The 7,821-nt window shown below is 39.3% G+C and overlaps 1 pseudogene; it reads right to left on the bottom strand.

Annotated features, from left to right (window-relative positions):
* Positions 1-7,076: 7,076 nt before the first annotated feature.
* On the bottom strand, positions 7,077-7,487 carry LOC112301808 (large ribosomal subunit protein P1 pseudogene; annotated as a pseudogene).
* Positions 7,488-7,821: the final 334 nt, after the last annotated feature.

Here is a 7,821-nt window from a genome sequence, read left to right on the forward strand (position 1 = left end):
TTTATTTTTAGTGTATTCCTTGATTCAGTTCGCCAATATTTTGTACTGGACCACCAACTTAACCATACACAAGAATAAATGCAAAATAGATAAAAGACATAAATGTAAGCCACAAAATCATAAAAATCCTAGAAGAAAACATAGGCAGTAAAGTCTCGGACATCTCTCATAGCAATGCTTTTGCTGATATGTCTCCTAGGGCAAGGGGAATAAAGGAAGAAATAAACAAATGGGACTACATCAAACTAAAAAGGTTTGCATGACAAAATAAATGATCAACAAGATGAAAATGGAACCCACCGTAGGAGATCATATTTGCCAGTGATACATCTGTTAAGAGGTTACTTTTTAAATTATGCAAAAAACTTATACAACTCAACAGCAGGGAGACAAAAAATCCAAGGGCCTGAATAGACACTTCTCATAAGAGGACATACAGATGGATAATAGACTTATGAAAAAATGCTCAACATCACTAATCATCAGAGATGCAAATTAAAACCACAATGAGATATCCCTGCACACCTGTCAGAATGGCTACCAGCCTTAAATCAACAAACAACAGTGCTGGCAAGGATGTGGGAATGAAAACTGGTACAACAACTGTGAAAACCAGTATGGAGTTTCATAAAAAAAAAAAAATTGCGTACAACTGCCTTTTGACCAAACTCCACTACTGGGAATATATGTTAAGAATCCCAAAACACTAATTTGAAAGCTCAACGAACTTAGAAGAAGAGTACATGAACTTAGAACTTTAACCAAGTGATAGGAAACAAAAGTAGAACTAGAAAGCATAAAACTGACCAATCAGAAATGAATACATTACAGGGAATCAACAGATTAGATGAAGCAGAGCATCAGATCAGTAATTTGGAATATAAGGAAGCAAAAAACACCTAATCAAAATATTAAAAAGAAAAAAGAATCCTAAAAAATGAGGATTGTGTAAGGAGCCTCTAGGACAACTTCAAGTGTAACAACATTCACATCGTAAGTGTGCCAGACAGAGAAGAGAAAGAGCAAGAAATTAAACATCTATCTGAAAAAAATAATGACAGAAAACTTCCCTAACCTGGTAAGGAAATAGACATACAAGTCCAGGAAGCAGAGAGTCCAAACAAGATGAACCCAAAGAAGCACACACCAAGACACACCATAATTAAAATGCCGAAAGTTAAAGACAAAGAGAATTTAAAGCACTAAGAGAAAAGCAGTTAGTTACCTGCAAGGGAGCTCCCATAAGACTGTCAGCTGCTTTCTCAACAGAAAATTTGCAGGCCAGAAGGGATTGGCAATAAATATGCAAAATGATAAGAAACAAGGACCTACAACCAAGATTATTCTACCCAGCAAAGCTATCATTTAGAATCAAAGGACAGAGAAAGAGCTTCCCAGCAAAGAAAAAGCTAAAGAAGTTCATCACCACCAAACCAGTATTATATGAAATGTTAAATGGTCTTCTTTAAGAAGAAGGGAAAAAAAGATTAAAAAATGTGATCAACAAAATGGCAATAAATATACATCAATCAACAATTGAATTTAAAAAACAAAATGAACAAGTAGAACAGAAACAGACTCACAGATACAGAGAACAATTTGACAGTTGCCAGATGAGAGAAGTTTTGGAGAGAAGGGTGAAAAAGGTGAAGGATTAAGAAGTACAAATTGGTAGTAATAGAATAGTCATGGGGATGTAAAGTACAGCATAGGAAATGTAGTCATAACATTCTAATAACTATGCGTGGTGTCAGATGGGTGCAAGAGTTATCAGGATGATAGCTTAGTAAGTTATATAATATCTAATCACTGGGGTATGTACCTGAAACTAATATAATAATGTATGTCAACCATAATTGAAAAATAAAACTAATTTTTAAAAAACAAAGAGCCCTGGCTGGTGCAGCTCAGTGGATTGAGCGCAGGCTGCAGACCAAGGTGTCACTGGTTAGATTCCCAGGCAGGGCACCTGCCTGGGTTGTGGGCCAGGTCCCCAGTGGGGGCCACATGAGAGGCAACCACACAGTGTTGTTTCTCTCCCTCTCTTTCTCCCTCCATTCCCCTCTCTCTAAAAATAAATAAATAGAATCTTTTAAAAAGAAAAAGAAAACTAATTTTTCAAAAATGAACAAAGAGCCCTGGTTGGTGTGGCTCTGTGGATTGAGTACCAACCTGCAAACCAAAGAGTCACTGGTTCAATTCCCAGTCAGGGCACATGCCTAGGGTGCAGGCCAGGTCCCTAGTGGGGTGTGTGCAAGAAGCAACCAAACATTGATGTTTATCTCCCTCTCTTCCTCCTTTATCCTTTCTCCAAAAAAAATAAATAAAATCTTTAAAAATTTTTGTTAAAAATGAACAAAGAAACTTGGTGGCTTAAAACGACAAAAGTCTTGTCTCATGGTTCTGGAATCCAGAAGTCCAAAATCTGTTTTATTGGTGTCTACAGGCTCATACTCATTCAGCAGGCTCTGGTGAAGAATTTGTTCCTTGCTTCTCCCAGCTCTGGTAGCTACAGCACTCCAGTCTCTGCCCTTGTGGTCACAATGCCATCTCCTCTTCTGTATGATAATATCTTCCTGTGCCTCTGACAAGGATACTTGTGTTGCATTTGGGGCCCACCCAGATTATCCAGGATAATCTCCCCATTTCAAGATCATTAATTTAGTCATGTCATTTCTAATATAAGGTAATATTCACTCTTTTATTATTATTTTTTAATCTGCATCTGAGGACATGTTTATTAGTTGATTTTAGAGAGAGATGAAGGGGGAGAAAGGAGAGAGAGACAGAGAGAGAGGGAGAGAGAGAGAGAGAGATCAGTGTGAGAAACATCAATCAGTCGATCATTTACTCTTTTGATATAGAAAAGAATATTCCCAGTATTAGAACGTATCTTTGGGGGAGGGTGTTATTCAGTTCTGTCATGTTATCATTTTTGGCTATAGAAGGAAGGAGTAATAAAGTCTTATGTTTGTTTAGAGATCAAGGTGGAAAGCAACACTGTGAAGATAATAATGCCATTTAGTAAACTGATTAGAGAAATGTTAAAAAGAGAAAACTTACACTTCATTAATCGGTTTTCAATAATTCTCAGAAAGATATGCTGAAAAACAAAAATATTCAGAAGGGTTTCATGGGCTTTAGACAGGTATAGGGAGCACTCGAACACAAGGTATATCACATGTCAGTGGGGCCGGGTATGGGCTGTTCAGCTGTGGTGGAACATGGATGGGAGGAACAGTGAATAGGCAGTGGGCAATGGAGTAAGAATGCAGGACCAGGCTAACCTACAGAGGTAGAGCAAAACAACAGGAGCACGTACATCCAAGTGGCTGTGGTTGGGAGGCCCAAGGAGGAAGCAGGAATGTCACTGTAGGCAAGCAGAGACCAGCACCAGAACTACAAGCATGGATATTTATTTAGAGATCCTTGCAGGCTGGTGGCATCTAGACAGTATCATAAGAAATAGTTAAATTGTTAAAGCTCCAGGCTCTAAATTGGGGTTCAGGGTACTCTAGTTACCAGTACTGGGCCGAAGATATAACCAGATAAGCCACAAGGGTGACCCCTACCAAATTCTAGAATACTTGGCTAGAACTTATTAAGTGCTACTTCCTGGAGTCCGGAACCTCAACACCTTGCAAGTAGGGAGAGAGAGTCCCATGAAACTCTGTGTAACGCTGACAGAAGAGGACAAGAATGGCACTCCCGTGTGTGAGACCATAGTACAGCCGTGCTCTTGTAAGACATAAAGAAGTCATTACTGACAATGAAAAGGGACACAACTTAATATGAATTGTAACTAAGCCCATGGCATACGTGTTCATTTTTTGCTAACCACCATTATTGGCAAGGAGAATAATAACTAACAGGTATAGTTTAAGGGGCATTTTGGTATTGTGCTAAAGTACACAGGTTTGAAGCCTAAGCTCCTGGTTCAAACCCTGGATAAGTCGTGGCAATATTTTGTTTAGCAAATTATAGCTAACTTGTGTTTATAAAGAGTAGTTACCTGGGGGAACCAGCACATCTGAATTCTAGATGCAGATCCTGACCCCGAGTCAAACTATTCATTTTCCTTGGGAAAATGACTCAGACTTCTGAGGCCTCAAGTTGCCCATCTGTAAAATTGAGGGCTGAGGTCTAGGATTACTTAAATCTACACTTTAAATTGATCTCATGTAATCTTTGAAATCCTCGTGCTTTTCAAAGACCACCCAGACTTTCTCCTTGCTGTACAGTCTGGACAACTTTGAGAATCACAGTATTGTTTTAGTTTATATAGTAATCCTGATTAAGTGCTATTACGCCCATTTTGGAGATGAGGAAATGGAAGTCTAGCAGGTTTAAATAATTTGTACAAAATTACACAGGTAAATTTTTGTGAGACTGGGATTAGATCTTAGTTCTGCCAATTCTAAAGTTGTGTATTTTCTACTTTTCTGTATGTTATTGTCATCAGACTTGATTTCCATATAGTAGGCCTGAATCACAAACATTATCTATGTATTTACCCATGTAGCTTTAACTTTGATATTCTAAGTTGATACTTGGAGTGTCATTTGTTCTGTCCTATTTCAGCACTCCCTCCCTTTTCTGGTTATTTATGGTGCTGTCAGCCCATATGGTCTAACTCCCATTTCTTACTCCTGTTAAATGTCTCCTACATGTCTTGTTTTCTAGCAGTAACTCTTGGCTTTTATCTTATTTTATATGTACTTGCTCAGTTCATCCATTTTACAATGAAAAAATTAAGTATGTGTGAAATTGATGCTAAAATGATAATAAACAACAAAGGTTGAAACAAATATCAAGAATAAAACCCTAGTAAATATTTTCCTTTTTCAAAAAAATTGGCTTGGAGAGAGAGAGAAAGGGAGAGAAAAACATTTTTTTATTCCACTTACCTATACATTCATTGGTTATTCTTCTTGTTTAATCCCCACTAAAGGATATGTTTATTGACTTAGGGAGAGAGGAAGGGCAGGGAGACAAAGGGAGAAAGAGAGACAGAGACGAGACATTGATGTGAGAGAGAAACATTGATTGGTTGCATTGGTTGCCTCCTGATGCACTCGGACCAGGTGCATCGAACCTGCAACCTAGGTATGTGCCCTGCCTGGGGTGTGTCAGGGTGCCTGCTGATGCACCTGAACTGGGGATTGAAACCACAACTAGGTATGTGCCCTGATTGGGAAGCGAACCCACAACCTTTTGGTGTATGGGATAACACTCCAACCAACTAATCCACCTGGCCATGGCCACTGGGCAAGGGCTGATTCTTTTTTTCAACTTTATGTTTATTGTTTCCACTATTTTATAGATAACCCCATTTCCCCCACCTTTGGCCATCAGTCCCTGCCCCCTGTTACCTCTGGACATCACCACACTATTATCCATGTCTGTGTGTCATACATATATGTTCTTTGGCTAGTCCCTTCACCTTCTTTCATCCAGTCCCCTGTCCTCCCACCCCTCTGAGAGGGGTTAGTCTGGTCCATGTGTCCATGCCTCTGTTTCGGTTTTGTTCTTCAGTTTATTTTGTTCATTAGATTTCACTTATGAAATCATACAGTATTTGTCTTTCTTTGACTGGATTATTTCACTTAGCATAATAATCTCTAGTCTATCCATGCTGTCACAAATGGTAAGATTTCCTTCTTTTTAAAGGCTGTGTAGTATTCCATTGTATAAATGTACAACAGCTTTTTTATCCAACCATCTACTGATGGGCACTTAGACTGTTTCCAGATCTTGGCTGTTACAAATAATGCTGCAAAGAAGATAGGGGTGCATATGTTTTTTTCTTAATTTCTTTCAATTACAATAACATACTTTATTATATTAGCTTCAGGTGAATATCCCAGTGATTAGGCATTATATAATTTACTAAGTGGTCATCCCAACGAATCTAGTACCCATCTGATACCATAGTTATTAATTATTGACTATATTCCCTATGCTATACTTTACATTCTCATGACTACTCTATTACTACCAATTTGTACTTCTCAATCCCTTCATCTTTTTCACCTATGCCCCCCAAAACCCCCTCCTATCTGGCAACCATCAAAATGTTCTCTGTATCTATGAGTCTATTTCTGTTCTACTTGTTCATTTTGTTTTTTAGATTCAATAGTTGATACATAAGTATGTACTGCCATTTTGTTGATCCTTTTCCTTCTTCTTAAAGAAGACTTTAACATTTCATGTTATACTGGTTTGGTGGTGATGAACTTCTTTAGCTTTTTCTTTGCTGGGAAGCTCTTTCTCTGTCCTTTGATTCCAAATGATAGCTTTGCTGGGTAGAATAATCTTGGTTGTAGGTCCTTGTTTCTTATCATTTTGCATATTTATTGCCAATCCCTTCTGGCCTGCAAATTTTCTGTTGAGAAAGCAGCTGACAGTCTTATGGGAGCTCCCTTGCAGGTAACTAACTGCTTTTCTCTTGGTGCTTTAAATTCTCTTTGTCTTTAACTTTCGGCATTTTAATTATGGTGTGTCTTGGTGTGTGCTTCTTTGGGTTCATCTTGTTTGGACTCTCTGCTTCCTGGACTTGTATGTCTATTTCCTTACCAGGTTAGGGAAGTTTTCTGTCATTATTTTTTTCAGATAGATGTTCAATTTCTTGCTCTTTCTCTTCTGGCGCCCCTGTGATGTGAATGTTGTTACACTTGAAGTTGTCCTAGAGGCTCCTTACACAATCCTCATTTTTTTAGGATTCTTTTTTCTTTTTTAATATTTTGATTAGGTGTTTTTTGCTTCCTTATATTCCAAATAATTAATTTGACTCTCAGCTTCATCTACTCTACTGTTGATTTTCTGTAAATTATTCTTCATTTCAGTTAGTGAATCCTTCATTTCTGACTGGTTATTTTTTATGGTATCTCTGTCTTTTTCCTATGCTGTTGAAGTTCTCAGTAGTCCATTGAGTGTCCTTATAACCAGTGTTTTGAACTCTACCTCTAGTAGATCACTTATTTCCACTTTGTTTAGTTCTTTTTCAAAGTTTTGATCTGTTTTTTCATTTGGGCCATGTTTTTTTGTTTGTTTGTTTTGTTTTAAAGTTCAGATTTTTATTGCCTGTGTTACAAAAGAGGTTTAGTCAAATAGTCCAAAGCCCATATCATCATCAGATTCCTCAGATTCTTCCTTCTTTGCTTCCACTTTCTTTGCCTCAGCTGGGGCAGCAGCAGTTGAGGGGGCAGGACCTCCTGCTGGTGCCGCACTAGCTGCTGGGACAGGTCCACCAGCCCCTACATTGCAGATGAGGCTCCCAATGTTGACGTAGGCCAGAGCCTTTGCAAACAAGCCTGGCCAGAAAGGTTCAACATTTACACCAGCTGCTTTAATGAGAGCATTGATCTTATCCTCCGTCACCGTCACCTGATCATCGTGCAGGATAAGGGCCGAGTAGATGCAGGTGAGCTCCGAGACGGAAGCCATGGTGTAGGCGAAGGCTGGGCGAGCGCTGCTGGGAGTGGTGCTAGTCGTCTGATGAAGTGAGGCTCTCACTCCAACGTAGCCTTAGCTTCCTCTGAAGGACCAAGCACCTTAGCGGCTGCTGGGGAAAGGGGCTGGACCGTGTTTTTTTGTCTCCTCATTTTGGCAGCCTCCCTGTGTTTGTTTCCATGTATTAGGTAGTGCTGCTATGTCTCCTGGGCTTCGTAGAATGGCCTAGTGTAGTAGGTGTTCTGTGGAGTCCAGTGACACAGCCTCCCCACTCACCCAAGCTGGGCATTTCAGGTGCACCATGCACCCCCCCCCCCCCCGCTGCATGCTCTGTACACTCTCCCATTGTACTTAAGCATTAATTGCTGT

The sequence above is a fragment of the Desmodus rotundus genome, chromosome 6 (assembly GCF_022682495.2).
Source record: "Desmodus rotundus isolate HL8 chromosome 6, HLdesRot8A.1, whole genome shotgun sequence".
Classification (NCBI taxonomy): domain Eukaryota; kingdom Metazoa; phylum Chordata; class Mammalia; order Chiroptera; family Phyllostomidae; genus Desmodus; species Desmodus rotundus.